This window comes from Anas platyrhynchos, chromosome 13 (genome assembly GCF_047663525.1).
Source record: "Anas platyrhynchos isolate ZD024472 breed Pekin duck chromosome 13, IASCAAS_PekinDuck_T2T, whole genome shotgun sequence".
NCBI lineage: Eukaryota > Metazoa > Chordata > Aves > Anseriformes > Anatidae > Anas > Anas platyrhynchos.
This window is the reverse complement of record NC_092599.1, coordinates 4,441,691-4,459,274: the sequence shown is the minus strand read 5'-3', so window position 1 is coordinate 4,459,274 and position 17,584 is coordinate 4,441,691. Positions and strand designations below refer to the sequence as shown.

Below are 17,584 nucleotides of genomic sequence, written 5' to 3'. Positions count from 1 at the left end.
TCCAAGTTCATCTGGGCCCCAGAGAAAGGCAGTGCTTGTGTTTAGACCGCACAATACTGACATAACATTAACAGATTTACATATGCAAAACTGTGAAGCAACAGGCATTCCCCCTCAATTGACCCACAGCTTGTAGTGGCTGCCGAGTTATTCCCTGCTTAGGCTCTGTAACCAAGTGGGCGTCATGCGACTACCATCTGGGTACCACTTATTTAAAGCTGGCAGTCTCTCTGTAATAGGCAAGCTGGCAATAAGCAGGAAGGGAATAAATTGCATCATTTAGTTAACATCCACTTGCTTTGCGGCTGTTAAAAACCCATGACTGAATAATAATTTGGTTATTTCTTTTGCCAGACAATGCTGTCAGCCAAATCGCGCGACGCACGCTGCAAAACGTCAGCTTGCAAAATTTCCACTTTAAAAATAAATTAAAGAAATTCGGAGGATAACGCGAGCTAAGAAGTTCTCCTAATGCTTGCGATTCTAATGCCATCGGGCTCTAAAAATAAACCTGCGCTGCTGTAGTCACCAGATACTGCTTTTCCCCAAAATCTCACTCTTTGTTTTCGTCACTACACTTGCCAAACATCACCGGCCTGGCCACGGCGAGCAGAGGAGCTGGGCTGCGCCTGCAGCAACGCTCCTTAGGGCCAACGGGTTTGGATGTCTTGCTGCCCGCTGCCCTTCTCCTCCTTTGCCTTAATTTGTAGATTTTTATCATTTCCTTCTGCCCAACACAAGTGCTTTCACACAAATCGGTATCAAAGCAAGTGGCTCAAATCCTAAACTGAGCAAAAATACACCTAGAACATACCCTGTGTTTAAAGAAAGTCGTTTGTTTTTGCAGAAAATTGTTACTAATAGTAATCAATATTTTTTTTTTGCCCCAGTTTGCTAGGATCACAGACAGCCTGGCACACACCTATCTCCACGTTTCTCTCTCTTCAGGACCTAAAGGCAAAGCCTACACCAAGCGCATTCCCGCATCCTGGAGATAACCAGGGGTGCCCTACACAGCGGGACAAGGCAGCAGCAGCCCCTCCAGCCCAACTGATGGGAAGGGAAGCCAAGAACCAGCTGTGGGTGAGAGGCTTTCACCAAACCAGCCTCATTCCCCCTTACCACGATTTGGGGCAGGACTCCAAAGTGCAGAAATAACAGAAGGCAAGGGGCGGTGAGTGGAAAGCTGAGTTCATTATTAAGGTGCACCCAGAAGCACCAGGACTGCACGGCTCAGCGTCCACACTGTGCACAGCACCTGGAGACCACAAAAGCCAAAAAAAAAAAAAAAAGGGGAAATCACTATTTTCCTGGCCCCGCACAGCTCTGGCCACTGCAGGCGCGATGCTTGGGCAGGGAAATAGGGGACACGTGGCCACCCACGGCTGCTGCAACGCAGGGCTGCCACCCCAAAACCCAGCAGGGTGCTGGGCAATGGCAGCAGCTGGCGGGCTGGTTACAAAACAGGAATGAAAGTAAGATGGAGGAAGAAAAAGGTTTTAGATGGCAGGATCACACAGTCACCCAACAGGGCAGTGGGCAGCTGAAGAAGGGAGAAAAACAGAAAAAAGGAACAGAAACAGAGGACAGACAGGAAAATCTGTCACAGGAAATGCAATGCCCGAGACTGCTTTAAGATGCCAAAGCAAGAGCCTCCAAGAAAGTAAAGCTACAGAGCCCCCAAACCGTCCTAGTAAAGCCCTGGGCTGGCTGAGGTTTGCCGAGCCGCACTTGTGCTCGCGGTGCCCAGCCGCAAACTCCTCTGGAGAGGAGACCAAAGGCAGCCAGCAGCTTTGGGAAGTTGTCCTGTGGGAAACGTGCATCCCCCAAAGTGCTTGTGCCTGTGGGAGAGTGTCTGAGGAGCTCCCCTGCACTGAGCCTTGGCGCTTTTAATTGCAGCTGCCCTACCCGAGATGATCAGCCCGGTCACGCTGTCACCCGCGCGGCACGTTCCTGCACGGCCCATCTCCCTAATTAGTCCTGAGCTGTTTTTTTTTCCAGGAGATCTACAAAATATCAGCATAAATCTCCAAACACTTAGCAGTCAACAAACTCAGCACAACAGACGTAAGCTTGGCCCCGACAAATAAAAAGACTACGGGAAATGTGTTTATTTGTTGCAAACGTCCTCTCCTATAAGCGTCAAACAGATTACAGCCGCAGCTCTCCTCGCGCTGCACCCTGGGATCCAGACGTTTAACTAGCACACACCGCAGCCCTGGATTAATCAGAAATGGAGTATATTTTTAAGAGCATTAATTATGTATCAGATGCTTCCAGGATTCCAATGGAGGTAATTTTTTAAAAAAATCCCAGCGCACGGTTTTAGGGATCTGCGCGGTTTCGAGGTTGCTTCTCGTTTCAGCTCGCTACCACGCTGCCCTGGCACCACGAGGCCATCACCCACTGCCTGGTTTTGGTTTTCATCTCCTTGCAGACCAGCAGGTGCTCCCTGTACTGTTAGTGTGGGATGTCCTGGCTTCTGCTGTAGGTGTACCCCATTCCCACACAGATTTGGCAGGTTCGGACAACACGCGCACACAAAATTTCTGCTTTTGCCTCCTACCAAGGCACATTTTTGCCATTCCGAAGCACCTGGCTCCCCCTGCCCATGCTCACTCACGTTGCACTGAGCACCCACGAGGACAGCCAGGATGCTCAGGGTCTCCAGACCCCGCTGAGCACACCACAAAGCATCCCCAACGCGATGCCCGCACGCAGCAGCGTGCACGGGGCCAGCACTGCTCAGCACAGCCCCAAACCACCCAGCAGAAAGCCTCTGGGCCAGCAGCTCCGCAGCGCTTTGCAGCAGGAGCTGCCATCCCAGCCACGCGGTCGGAGCTCCTGCTGCTGGCTTGCTCTGAGAACAGAGCGAAGCCGAGCTCACCCCTGTGCTGCCACACTCGAGGAAAAGGCTTTTTATTGCACCTACCTTAACGGGAACATGGCGTATCCAGATGTGGGGAATAAAGGCACATCCACAATATTTTCCTGCTAGTTACTGAGAAATTTACAGCTTTTACAGCCCGACACAGCTGCTAACAACCAGGGGCCACCTCACCAACTAAAAGCAGAGCTCTCCTGGCTCTGGCACCAGAGCAGCAGGTGCTGGCTGGGGCACGAGCAGAGCACCACAGGCTCCAGGTCTTGGATGAGAAGTTTGCTTTTCTCTCCATCTTTGCACATCGCATCATTCTTGGATCAAGCCAGAGGTCTTCTCGCAGAGCTTCAGCTCTGCTTCTGTCTGCGACACTTAATTCGCAGTGACGCGGAGGGGCACGTTTCCAGATGCTCACTGTGCTTGCTGGCCTGGGCTCTCCCTCCACCAACCCCTCCTAAAAGGAGCAGGAAAAACACAGGGGCACTGCGAGCACCTAAGGTGCCAATCAGGTATGAATTTGACAACTAAGAATGAAAAGAAATGACCCTAAAGCACGGCGAGCACTACTGAGGGGTGCATGTGGCTGTGTGAGATCCTGGGCTGAGCAGTGCCGCGAGGAGACGGTGCTGGGGACCCGAGTCAGGCACAAACCAAGGAGGACAAAAAGGTGGGTAAGAAGGTTTATTTGCCCACCCAGGCCCTGCCCCCTGTCCGCACAGCCCCCAAAGCCACTGAGGTGTGGGAGGAATGTGCCCACAGCGCCTGGCAGGGATCGGGTCGGTGCCAGCCCACGGCACGACTTCACCCCTGAGCTCACCGCGACGCGTGCAGGCAGCAGCCCCACGCCAGGTTATCACCAGGTGATAACACTCGCACACGGTACCTGCTTGGCACGGCTCGAGCACGGCTCCCCCAGGGCTCCTCGGGTTTCTCTTCCTGCTAACGTGCACCTGCGCCAAGCCAGGGAGCCCTGAAAGCACGAAGCGTGTTGCAAGCCTTGCTCAGCCCCCCCAGCACACCCCCATGGTTAACGACCAGCCACACCAGGCACCAAACACCTGCTGCTTTCAGCCAGGGCTGCGGCACGATGCTGGAGCCATGCTCGTGATCTGCCTTCCAAGCACGGAGGAGCAAACGTTGCATTGCTGTGCCCTGGCAGCACGGGCTGCGTGACCACAGGCTGCAGGTCGGACCCTCCCTCGGAGTAAACCCGTGATATCGTCGAGCTCCGGCCACGTATTCCCTTATCAGCTCCCGGTCTTTAACTCACAAGTTAGCTAACAGGCTGGAGACACTTTTAGTTCAGTTTTATGTGCAGCTGTATTTGCTTATCGCACAGATAAGTTACTAAAAAAGAGCCGAGAGCAGCAGCTAACAACCTGGCTACCTGTCGGTGCCCCTACCCAAATTTCCAGCCTCTGGAGCAGCTCCCTGCCTGCTGCCAGGGGCAGAGGGACGCGTGGTGCGGCTTTGTGCAGTCCATGGGTACCACCGACCTCCAGAGAGCAACGAGGACGCTCAAGCAGCAGAACACACTGCCCAGCTTGTTTTCTGCTGGTCGAGCTGAGCTGCCTGCGTGGTCTCACCCCCTGCAGCCAGCCACGGCACAAGGGACCAGCAGATGGGTCTGCTCCTAACTCCACCAGGCTGCAAGGTGAGCCGAGCCCTCCTTCCACACAGCCCCATGCACGCTGCCAAATAACCTGAGAGAGCAGCAGCATCCTCCCTCCAAGAACAAAGACAGAGGCTGCCCAAGGAAATAACGCTCATTTAATACATGCCATGAAGGTGTGAGCACGCCTGAGTCACGGCACACGTGTGGACCTCCTCAATGCACCCGCAGAGCCATGTGTCCTCCTCCTCCTCCTCAATCTGCTGAGAGCATCCAGCAGGCAGAGGTTGACACGCAGAGGTGATTCAACACCGATGAACAGAAACATGAAGACGTGCTGCTCTTAAAACGGGGGCTGTATCTGACATGGGATTTATTTACCCAGGAAACTTTTCTGCTCTGCATGCCCTTTTCCTCCTACAGTGTTAAGCAGAAACCCCATCCTACCTGGACGGCTCACTGCCCTCACACAAGTAGTCATTGCTTCCAGCATAAGCAAATGTATTCATTTTTTGCTCGGACCTACAAAAAGTACTAGTTGAAAACCTGCAAATTATTTTTTTTTTTAACTGACAGGGCATTAAGAGTAATATCTGCCACCCCCTCCTTATGCTTATAGAATAAAGTTGGGAAAAAAAAATAGATTTAAGAAAAAAAAGAGTATTTCTTCCCACCAGAAAGTAAATATTTGTGCATAGCGAGAAGAAAGTATTTCCATAAAGCTTTCAACAAAGGATGACTGCAGGCCAAATTTTACCCTCAGACACAGGCACATAACTCTAGCTGAAGTTACTCAGAGCTGCCCACGTTTACGCGGAGGCCAAACCAAGCACCGCGTGTTCACGCACAGGAGGCTGCGCGCTCCGGAGCTGTGGCCTGGCTTCCAGCTCTTTCTCAAAACTCGGGCGAGATTCGCTTCAAATCAGTGCAGAACTTCTGAAATGAGTCAAACCTGCAGGATTTTCTGCAATACCCGCTGCAAAAGAGGATGTGAGAGCTGGCAAGTCAGCTGTGTTTACTCACTGTGCCATCTAATTCGGGAAGCCGGAGCTGAGCCCCTGCGCTGAGCACGATGCCCGAGGGCGGTGGGAAGATCGTGGCCGGCTGGGCAAAACCAGCAGCTCCTGAGCTCCTGCCCGAGGTCCTGCAGCTCCTGAGCACCTCGGGTGATGCTCCACCAGCCCGGCCTCCAGCCAAGGCAGGAGCCTTCGCAGGCTGAGACTCCCGGGAGGAGAAGCGATGCTCTACGTACCACGCGCTGCTTCAGCTAATGACACAGATTTACACTGGGTGTTAGCCTGCTTCGCTAAAAAAAGCCAACCAGACTTTTTTTTTTTTTTCCTGGTGCAAACTGTCCTTTATAGAGACTATTAATATCCTCCTTACTTCAGCTTAAGCTACACTTCTCTTCCTTGTTCGCCACTAACTTAACAGATAACTTGCAAGACGAGATCTAATTTATCCCCTTCTTTTGTCCTCGTTCCTCTCCTCCTGCCACTGTCTTGACAGGCACCTTTTTTTCTAGGGGAACCACTGCATGGAGCTTAGATTTGCTAAAATATTAACGTTTTTCAGCAGAAAATTTAAGGCGATGCCTAGTTTATACTGAACAGATCCCCTGTGATTCTGGCCCCAAGTAATTAGCTGTGTATCGCACGAGCTAATAACTTAAATAAAGCACCCTGCCATAAACAGCCCTCTCCAAAAGCCACAAGGACAGCCCTCGCTACCAAAGCCTGGTCAAGACAGACAGCACTGGAGGGCCGCCACCAGGACATTATGCTGAAACAAATGCATTTTTATTTTTCTCTTTAAATTACAAAAGATTATCATTTCACTCAGCAATGCCCCTTATTAAATTGGAACTCTCCACATCAGAATTAAATATGTCCCATCTACTCAAAATGAAGTGTATTATTTATCACTAATATTTAATGACAAAAACCTGATAACTTTCTCCGATTATCCCACTGATTTCCTCCAGTCATGCATCATTGGCTCTGCTGGTCATTAGCATTATCACAGTGCATAAACTCTGGCTTATGCAGCAAGTTTGATAACAGAGCCAGAAGCCTATAGCTACTATTTTCCAGTTTGTTCAGATTTACTAGTTTACCTCTCTACGAGCGTGCCTCTACCTAATGGCATTTATTACAATCCCTAAAAATCCTAGTTAATAAATGTCCATTTCCATACGACGTGGCTCTGCACGATAACAACTCCTAAGCAAATACAAAGCCCTCGCTGGGAAGTCAGTCCTCTGCTTCGCCTGGCCAAGGACCCTTTTCTGGAAAGACCACATCCCAGCCAATCTGAAAAATAAATAGGAAATATCCAGCCTTCTCCGCTTGCTTATCACCCAGAATATGCTGCATAGGCTTAAAATAATTTAGCTTAATTCACAGGTAATGTTGCATTTCAGCTCCTGTGAAACACTGCTTTCGAGGGCTGTACATGTTGTTTTTATAGCAGCAAAGAAAAAACAGCACAGCAGAAGAGAACACCGCACACCACCAGCTGAAATACACCAGGATGAGTTTCTCCCCTTCTCAGTTAAATCCTGAAAGTGCAAAGATGGATTAGAGAGGTTTCTGAATAGGTTTCATTCTTTACGCTGCTGGCCTTCAGAAAACTGGAATGGGTTAGCCAGGGAGGAACTTTAAAATACTTGGACAAACTGTAATTATATCGCATAGTTTTGACATTCCGCCTTCAAAGCCTTTGAAGTATCAAGTAATTTATCACTGAAAAATACATTTTCACTTTTCTAAACATACAATTCGGGAGCTTTGAAAACCAAGTAAGACATTATCTGAACAAAGATGCATGGCATAGCATTTAAAACTAACAAAACCATTTTACTGTGAGCTATTTCAGAGACTCCCTCTCGTTTTAATTCAACCAGAGCAGGATCAGGCCCCTGCCATAACTCTCTGATCAGAAAAAAATCACCGAAGTTGTTAATGTGTTATTACTATTGTAAAACTTAATGAGAATAAAATCTCTCCTCTGAATCTGCTAAATTGGATACAGCCTGTGATGTGCTGTACAAACATCCAGATTATTATATGTGCATCCTTATTATACGGTACGTGCGTGAATATTCATAGATCTTATTCTCTGAGCCAAATCGATATATATATATATACACACGTATTTTAAACTCGGTCCACCCAAGGAAGCTCCTGAGATTTCAACAGATACATTTGTGGTTAGGCCGCATAACTGAAGCGAAATCTGGCTGGCTTAGGAGAGACGCATGGAAATACACCTATTTAAGAAATTCACCCGAGGGGGAGGAATAATTTACAGTACACTGATCAACAGAGTTTGCAAGGTATTGTCTGAAGGGGCCCTATTTGAGAAGTAGAGCAGTTATGAAAGCAGAAGGTATCAATACTAATGCAATTGTTGCCCCTGTGTTATGCTATTTGCCAGGCAGAATTCCTATCGCTCACAGAAATATCAGTTTGGGTTAAGTTTCAGTATCGCTAACTGCAGTATTAGAAAGAGGGGCCATTAGACGAGAAAGGGCAACAATCTCACAAGGTTAATGCCAAATTCTGCATTCTCCGTCAAGGCAAAAAGAAAAAAAATAAAAATGGATCGAGTCCTAGAAGAAAGGCAGCAAGCCCAGGAGCACAGGATGCAGGCACGCTAACACAGATGCTTCCCCGACTCCCGCACCTCTCACGGTCAGAGGGCTGGAATTGGAGCCTTCACAAACCAAATTGTGAAAAATATTGTCATTGTTCTCCCGCGCCCCGCCGCTCCTCCCTCTGCACGTGCACCCTCTCCAAAACGCACTTTTGACCTTACTGAGCAACACCCAACGTCAAGAGCCTTGGGGGCCGCATCCTGCCCCGCGCCTGACCGCTCCCTGCCGAATCCGGCTTCGACGTCCTCAAAACCTGCCCCAGACCAGGAGTGGCTCCGGGATGCCCCTGAGCTGCTGTCTGGAGGCAGATTTCGGCAGGCGGAGGGAGGCAGGAGTCACACCACCCGGCTCAATGGGTTTTTTCTTCCCGGTGCGAGGACAGAACGTGGGAACGGGCTGGATGAGCTAAGCAAGCTGCCTGACCAGCTAACGAAAATTTGTCATGAGGTTCATGGGAGATAGAGTTCATGACTCACTGTCAGCAAGCTTGCCATTACAACATAAAAGCTATCATTAAAAAAAAAAAAAAAAAAAAGCAAGCGCCCGGATGAACACTTCAAGAAGGTTTTAACTTCTTAATCCCAAATAGACCACTCATGAAATGAGGTTTGCAACGGACCCAGCTGACAAAAGTCGTACCAGACAACCTTGTAATTGAAAGGCCATTAGAACAGCACATTTCACTTGCAAGGAAACCAATCTCTGCTGCCCCGGCGTTCCCAGAACTTTCCTGGGAAGACCTCTCCTGCCTGTGCTCAGCCCCGAGCTCTCTGCTGGCAGCGAGAGAAACGCAAACCTCGCGTTCGCTGTGTGGCGCTGGGAAGATGCTTCTTAAAACTGACACTGGTTCCTACAGAAATATCAGTTAATTACTTAATCCTTCTTAATGGAATGATTAACATCCTTTCAGCAAACAAGGCGGCGATGATTTAACGTTATACTGCATGTTTCATTACAGAACCGGTAAAATTAATACTGCTCCCCTCTCCTCTGCTGCAACCACTCATTTCTTTATAATCAGTTACATTTTTCACTTCTGCAGAGCAGCCTCTGCACCCGGCAGCCGGGCCAAGAAAAAGACTCCAACATACAAAAATCTGCATCGTTGTTATTCTGTTGTGAAGCCAAGGACCGACTTCCAGACGGGAACCAACTTTCCGTCAGCAGCAAAGGTGGCCGCGCAGCCCGGCTCGGCGCCGCCGAAATGGGGGCAAGAGGCAGCATGGAGCACCCAGCACCCATCCCATGGGCACCTCTGCTGGGCAGGGGGAAACACTTTGAAGGGCAGAGGGAGGGGTGCTCCAAGGCAGACAGCTCCTGAGACCCCGAGAAGCCTCCGGAGGCTTTGTGGAAGGAACACAAGTACGTGCAGGGCGCCAGTGTTCACTGCCATCAAACGCACGCTTCCCTCTTAATTCTGCGGGCAAGGGCTTTGCAGGAAGGGGGATTCTGAATCGATTTTTGTGATCAGATGCTGAGCCGCTGCTCTGAACACGCATCCAATCCCCCTCACCGTTTTATCTTCCTTTATCACCATCTTTTTAATAGAGACATGACATTCTGCTCACTGCTGGGCTCTCTCTATTTATCTCTCTCTTAACAACACTTTGGCATCGCCGGCTCCGCTATCTAAATCAGCAATAGTGCATGTCCGGTCACAGAAAACTGGAGAGGGTTTCCCGAGATGCCTTGGGAAGTCTGACTACTCCAGTTTACTGATGTGTTAATGTGCCTCATCTACTAATTAACGAACGACCAGATCAGGCTAGGAGCTGGGGGAGGGACACCAAGACGAAGGCTGCGCGGAGCCCAAGGAAAGACACTTGACCCTAATTGTTAGCAACAACGTGACAGGACCGATCGGGAAGTGTGGCTACAGCTCAGATCCAACGTGAAAGGAAATGTCTGGCGAAGAGGGGAAAACTAACGATGCTGTTACAGGCGCCACAGGCCCACCTCCCGTCAGGCTCTGTGCTCCCAGTGCCCAGCCCAGACACCGCGCTCCCATCACGGCCTTCTCTCCAGACCTTGGTCCTCCTCCCAAACCCCTGTAGCTCTAGGGACCCCCAGCCGAGTGTGGCCAAGGGCTCAGCACACCCACTTGTGTGTACCCAGGGCAAAAGGTCAGAAATCCAAAGCGCCCCAGAGCACATACAGCAAGGGCACCAGCAGGAATGGGGCCTGCGCGGCGGGTGCGCGTACCGATATCCTGGGAAACGCTTCCCTGTGCATCTCATGAAATCAGGGAAAATAAGCCATAAGCACTTTCTACCTGAAAAAATCAAATGATTCAGGACTTACAATGGCACAACAGAGCCAGCAGCACCGCACTCTGGGCTGTTTCATGTTACCCAATACACAGGAGAGGGCCAAGGTGCAGCACGCCCAGTGCTCCGTGAGGGCCTGCGCCTTCAGGAGCACCACGTCTGAATTAGCAGCAGCTCCGAACTAACTTACTGAGGAAGCAGGCACTTCTAATAAAAACACGGCAGCGACAAGTACCGCACACAGAGACCGCTTAGCATTAAACAACACAGCACAGGATCATCCCAGTACCATGGCCCAGTACTCGCGTTGCTTGCCGAGACCACTGCAACCAAGAGGCAAACTGGGAGGGAAAAGGCCCCCAGTTAGTTTCCAAACGGCACTCCCAGAAACACCAGAACGTATCAGATGTACGTATTTTATGGTATGGGCTCCATCTCGGTAGATCTGTCAAGATATTTACAGGGCTTGACAGTATTCCTGTCTTTAATTAAATTTTCACACACATACTTTAATGTAATTTAAATAGATTATTAGTTGTCAGAATATAGTATAAATTTTGTTTACGATTTAGTTACTTTAAGTACTTACATTGAGGAAACTCATTTAACCCCCTGACTGAGTAGCATTAAGTGTTGAGATGAGACTTCTAAAGAGCTTCCACTGCCCTTTGCACTCTCGCAATAATCTTAAATTACTACAACTTAATTGCAATTTCAAGGCACTAAAATGGGGATGTCTTAAAAACAGCACAGGGAGGGTCACCGAGAGGAGAAAAATTATTTAGTCCTCCTCAGGTACCAGATGCTTCTCGGAGAGAAGAATTGATTGTGCCCAGGCTCTCCTCTTCTCTCATTTTCCACGGAGCCCTATCCTCATTTCCAGAATGGCACTGAACAAAAAGTTATCAAGATTATTCTGGAGACTTGCCACGTACAAACAGCCATTATACATAAGCCTGTTCGCTTGCATGCATGGAAGAGATCGGTGCCAGGAGAATAGAAAGACAAAACCCTAGAGCATATTTGCAAAGAAGGCTGCACGCGAACGGAGCCAGCGGTTTCTCTGACTTGGTAGGTCCAACGCTGGAGCAAGAAAAAAGAGCACACGTTAAATAAAACACTGCAGACACCCCAATCAACAAATATCCGAGCTCCTAAAAATAGACCGGCTTGCATTCCCTCTTCAGCCCCAAACAGAGATTTTTTTTAATTAAAAGGCTACAGAGCTCCCACAATTAAGTTTTCCCTCTAACGACTGCAGGATTTATTCCAGCCTACTTTTTTCCCTGTGCATACCCTGGCATCACCTCGCTGCGGTTCCCAGCGCAGCGATAGCTGCGGGAATCCGGCGGCACGGTACTGTGAGAGCAGCCGGCTGCGAGCAGCGTTTTTGTCAGCGAGCACTTCCAGCACACACACACGAGATCTTGGTCGGCTCTGACTGCAAGAAGGCATTTCGTAAGGCTTTGGCCAACAGAGCAGCAATCCGAATCGCGACTTAAAGCGCAGCCAAGCACTTTAGGCGTGCCTTCGGTGGCAAGAAGTCACGGCCCCGAGCCTCTCCGTACCTCGCTCAGCATGTGAGCAAAGTTTTGTTGCCAGGACCTCTCGGAGCAGCCGCAGACAGGCTGCTGATCTCTAGCGCACCACGGTTATCAGCTCCCCTCGGCAAGCGCCGCCGGGCTCCGACTGCCACCGTGAAAACACGAGGGGGGCCGGGAGGGGAGCGAAGTCGCAGTTGTGTGAGTCAGGGACACAGACCCGAAGGCAGCAGCGCCGTTTGATGTCAGCCTGCTCCGGATCAGGCCCCACGCAGCCGAGCTGCCTACCCTGACCTCGCCCTCGGGGCCACGGGGCCCGTGCCATGCCTGGCAGCCAGCACAGCGCCCAGGCAGGACTCCAACGTCCCCTAAAACACCGTGAGCCAACAGCGAGCCCGAGCTGCGTGGCTCCTGAGGGCCTGATCCCGATCCCACTCCCGAGGAGCTGAGGCTCCCTCTCCCCTGGCTCCCCTCGGGCACACGTTTTGGCCACAGAAGGCCCGATGGAGCACGGCCTCCCCGCAGCCACCCCGCTACCTGCCTCCGCTCCAGCCCTGCCTCGGCCGCGGGAAGAGGTTTCAGCTCGGTGCCTCGAAGTTGCAATTAAATTGCAGTAATTTAAGATTATCACGAGAGCAAAGGGCAGCAGCAGCTCTTCGGCAGACTCCTCTCGCCACTTAATGCTGCTCAGTCTTGGGGGTTAAATGAGCTTCTTTAGTGTAAGTACCTTAAAGCAAGCGAATCGTAAACAAAATTTATACTATTTTCTGACAGCATATAATCTATTTAAATTTATTAAAGCTTCTCTGAGAAAATTTAAGATGACAGAAGTATCATTATGTCCTATAAATAACTGGACAGCCTTGCAGAAATAACTGTATTTTACATACAAATCCTACATATGTGTGTGCATGTGGTATTTCATTTGATACACAAATACATGCTCAAAAGACACTTCACAAAATGAATTACATTATCAGCTTCGATCTCTCTCTATAAATGACCACGAGCAGTAAGCATACGACATGCTAAGCTGCGCTCCATAAATCCACCTTTTTACTACCCCCTTTTTTCCTAATTTTTATAATACCACGAAACAAGGATAATTCCAGAGCTAAACTGTTTAGGCTGCATCATACCACGGATGATAATGCAAATTGAAGCTCTTAAAAAAAAAGGTGATCCCCTCCAACAGGAAAGCATATTGCAGCGTATGCTGTGCAGTAACGCCCGGTGCACAATTCTCTGCTCAACTTTCCTGCTCCTTCCCTCACCAGCACAGAAACCGGCTGCCTTGCTATCACCGGTGGAACCGATTTAAGCAGAAAATGTTTATAGTTGTTAAAAAACATTACACATTACCCAAAACGGCTTAATAGCATACATGTGCATGTTTAACACACGTACTTTTTATTGTCTAATTAAAGTATGTGCCATAAAAAAACTACAGGCTTTATGCTAAGTTATGCAGGATGGTTATGAAACCTTACCTTATAAAAAGTATAAAGTACTTATTGTGTGATCTGCACTGTTAATTAAAGAAATACTTATGTGAAAACGTTTTGCATTTCTTAATTCTTCAGTAGATGTGCACTTGGTCTGCCTCCTGGTTAACACACATTCGGGTAACAGCCTTTTCCTCAGATTTTTTAATAGATGTTCCCATTGTTTTTGAATGCTTTAAAGAAATTAAATGGGTGGCTTATTTGTAGAGTTTACAGTGAGGTGTACAAGCGCAAACATCAAAGTGTAAAGCAACAAAAATATCACTAACTCGCACTGGTTAAGGTTGGTTAAGACTTAAACTCAAAATATTTATTGAAGTAAAAATCAATTATCACTTAATGCCCCTCGCTACAATTTTCTCTCAAAACTACACAGTAATTGAGTCTCTCCAACACAGTCACGAAGCCAAGTTACACACAGTTTTGCAAAAACCTTGGCATATCAAGAATAAGGTGCCACCCGGGTAATATGCTTTGAAAGAAAGACACCACAAGTTTTCTGAACTCTAGGAACACAGACAGACAACATACAATGCTTAATCACAGCCAAACTCCTCTATTATGCATCAGCACAGCACTTACACACACACAGAACAAAAAAAAAATAAATAATCCACGTTTCCTTACAATTCAGAGATCCAGAAATAAGAGCTGAATTCCACAGAACTTTTACGCTGCTTTCAACATTGCACTACTGAGACGCCACCTTCTCCGCAGCTCTAGACAGCGAAAATAAAAATCAAATCCTAAGTCACTCGGGAAGTATATACAATGCACTCCAAAGCACTATCACTCAAAAAAAAAAAAAAAAAAAAAAAAAAAAAAAAAAAAAAAAAGGAAAAAAAAAGAAACACCAGCCCAGCCCATGCACAAAACCTAACTTTGCAAGCGAAATCACAAGCACCAGAAAGCCTTGTTTGAAATAGCAGTTATTTTTCCCAAAGTTATCCTTTGGTTTCACAACAAAGATCAGCATTTGTAATGGTCCATTTCTGCATAAGTGAACATATAGCCTTGCTGCCTGATCGAATAGTCCAGAGCTTTCAGTGAGGCAGCTCCTGACAACAGCCCAGCAGCAGCTTTGTTTGATCTCTCCTGCCTTCCTTAATCTGGGTTGTCAAGGTTCACTTGTTGGAGGCTGTTTACTTTACTTTTTCCAAAAAAAAAAAAAAAAAAAGTGATTTTTTTTTTTCTGTCTCTCATACAATGACTAATCCAAAGACTAAGGGGGAAGAATGCTGCCAATGCAAGATGTTAAAGCTACAATACCTTTTTGCAATGAGATTTTAGCCGACACCTTTTGAATGGTAACTAGTGAAGAGCTTCCTCCCCCAGTGCCCTGGTCCATTCAATCTGGTTGTGAGATAGTGCAAATCGAGCGTGCGGGGGGGGGGAAAGATTCGGAGCAGAGAAATTGAAACCAGGAGCCCTGATTCCCCCCTTCTTCCCCCAAATTTACTCGCAAAGATGCAGCGTAGCTCCTTGCCTACGCTCGCTGCGCTGAGAACTCGAATTCCTTCAGGATCTCTCAAACTTAGAAAAAGTAAGAGCTTCTCAGCAGCGGCACAAGCTGCAAAAAATAACAACCCAGCGAGATGCCTGCTTTCCCTCCACCTAAATTAAAGCAAACCGTGGATTACCAGCGCAAGCAGCAAGTTTCTTTGACGACACGCTTTAAAGTTTGCCTAATTAAGAGCCTGTCATTAGTGACAGCAACATTATGTTAAAGCAGGTAAAACGCAACGTTAGGAAAAACTGCATGGAAAAAGGAAACACGGCTTCGAGAATCGCTTTAATATTTATAACCGCTCAGCCCCCTAGAAATCAGCAGGCTACATTGTGTAGACGACACGCTACGAGCAGCATACAGACATTACTCACTCAAAGAGCAGTTACTAAAAATGAAACCTTAAACTTCGGAGCCCAGAAGTTGGGCTCCAGCTTCCCTAGAGGAGCGGCGGCCGGGCGCGGGCAGGCGGCGGGACCTCGGGCGGTGCGCTAGGGCTGCGCAGCCTGGGGAGGTGGGGGGGGGACAGAGGGAGACGGGGGGGAAAAAAAAAGGAAAAAAGAAAAAAAAAAAAAAAAAAGAAGGAGGAATCTCGCTCGGTTGGGTTCACTCAAAGCAAAACCACGCAATTAAAATCATTACAGCGAAGCGGCAGGAGGAGGGCTCGCGAAAATCGATGCGCTCCGCAGCCAGCCCAGCGATGCTCTGCGCGCAGGGGCCGGGGAATTAAGGCACAGTTGCGCGGAGAGGGGGGGGGGGGCACCCACTGCGCCCTGCGTAGCCCAGCCCGCTGCCCGCTTCGGGTTTGTTTTTTTATTATTATTATTTTATTTTTTTTTTATTTTCTTTCGGAGAAAAAAAGAAGCGAGAGGGGGGAGGAGGAGGAGGAGGAGGAGGAGGAGGAGGAGGAGGGAGGCGCGGACACGCCGCTCGGACGCCGCCTGCAGCGCGCACCCTCCCGGTGCCCGGCGGAGGCGGGCTGCAGGTGCGGGAGGCGCTGCGCGGGGCTCCGCGGATGTGCCCCCCCCCCTACCCCCCCCCTCACCCCTTCCCCGGTACCCCCCCGGCTCCACGGAGCCGTCCCTATGGGGCTCCGCACCGCGGGGGTTGCATGGAGAGAAGGGGAAGGGGGGGCAGAGGGATGCGCGGGTGCGCAGCGCCGGGTTGGGGAGGTGCGGGTGTTCGCTTAAACACTCCGGGGGGGGTGGAAAAATGAAGAAAAAAAGGGAAAAAAGGGGAAAAAATAAATGAGGAGGGGGATGGGCGCAGCGGGACGCGGAGGGGGGGGGTGCGCAAAGATGCGCGGCCGCGCAAAGGGCAGCGCGGGGGGGGGGCGCAACAGGTGCGCAGGGCAGGGGGCGGCCCGGCCGGCCGCTGGGGGGGGCACGGGGGGGTGCAGGGGGGGGGCGCGGCCCCGCCGCAACTTCTTGCCCCGAGCGCTGAAGTTGGGGCTTGCGCGCCCCTTGCGCGGGGGGAGCCGGCGGAGAGCGCTGAAAATAGGGGGGTGGGGAGGGGGGTAGAGGGGAAGGGGGGGGTGGATAAAGGGATAAAGGGGAGAGAGGGGTGAAGGGGAGGGGGGGGGCGCCGCATCCCTCCCCGCGGGGGGGGAAGTTTGCAAAGTGGGCAGGGGGGGGCTGCGCAGCCGGGGTGGTGATGGGGGGGAGAGAAAAATAAAAGGGGGGGGGGGGGAAGGGGAAAGGGGTCGCGGCGGGCACACGTGGGGGGAGAAGTGCGAGAGGGAAAGTGCCGGGGGATGGGATGGGATGGAGGGGGGGGGGTGGCACGGGGAGGGAGGGGGGGGGGCGGACTCACCCGCACGACTCGGCCCTGCCGCTGCCCGGCTCGGCTGGGCTGGGCTGGGCTGGGTTGGGCTGGGGGCCGCCTGGCTCCGTCCCGTCCCTCTCCCCTCTCCCGTCCCTCTCTCTCTCTCTCCGGGCACGCCGAGCCCGGGCGGCGCGGCGGCGTGCTCCGCCGCTCGGTAAATAACAATAGAGCCGCCCCTCGGCTCCGCTCCCAGCTCCCAGCTCCCGGCTCCGCTCGGCGCCGGGCCCCGCACGCTGCTGCTGCCGCCGCCGCCCCCGCCCCGCGCCCGCCCCGCGCAGCCCCGCGCGGCGCAGCCCGGCCGCGGCCCTAAAGGGGATGGGGGATGGAGAAAGGGGAGGGGGGGGGGGGTGAGCGCGGAGGGGGCCGTTTTGGGGAGGGGGGGGGGGCCCGCCCCCGCGGAGGGAGATGTTGTTATTTTTTGCTGTTGTCAGTCCCTGACGTCACATCCACCTGCTGGGTAAACAAGGCTGGGTGCGAGGAGGGGGGGGGGGGGGGAAATCGGAATAATGGGGAAAAAAGAGGGAAAAAAAAAAAAAAGGGAGGGATTTAGGGGGGTGCGGGAGCAGAGCCGGGCTCGCTGCGCGTCCCTGCGCGGGTTCAGCGCGGGTTCTGCGCGGGGTTTGCGCCGGTTCAGCGCTGCGCCCCCCCCTCCCCCCTCCCCAAGGCCCCTCCGCAACTTTTCTGCGCCCCCCCCCCGCATCCAGGCGGCCCCGCACCGCCCGCACCCCCCCCCTGCGCCGGGCGCGCAAGCACTGCGCGGGTGCGCAGCGCGGGCTGGGGGATACGGGG

At 51.0% G+C, this 17,584-nt stretch overlaps 1 protein-coding gene across 11 annotated transcripts in view; it reads right to left on the bottom strand.

Moving 5' to 3' along the window:
* Positions 1-17,084, bottom strand: part of FOXP1 (forkhead box P1) — a 364,496-nt gene extending 347,412 nt beyond the window's left edge. For 3 of the 11 annotated variants that reach the window (XM_072044454.1, XM_072044448.1, XM_072044461.1), the window contains exon 1: positions 16,784-17,083. The gene's annotated coding sequence lies outside the window, so the exon portion shown is untranslated. Of the gene's footprint in view, positions 1-14,091; positions 14,184-14,733; positions 14,815-15,345; positions 15,687-16,783 lie in introns of those variants that run through there. The other 8 variants (XM_038186088.2, XM_072044467.1, XM_072044450.1 and 5 more) reach the window with 7 other exon arrangements.
* Positions 17,085-17,584: the final 500 nt, after the last annotated feature.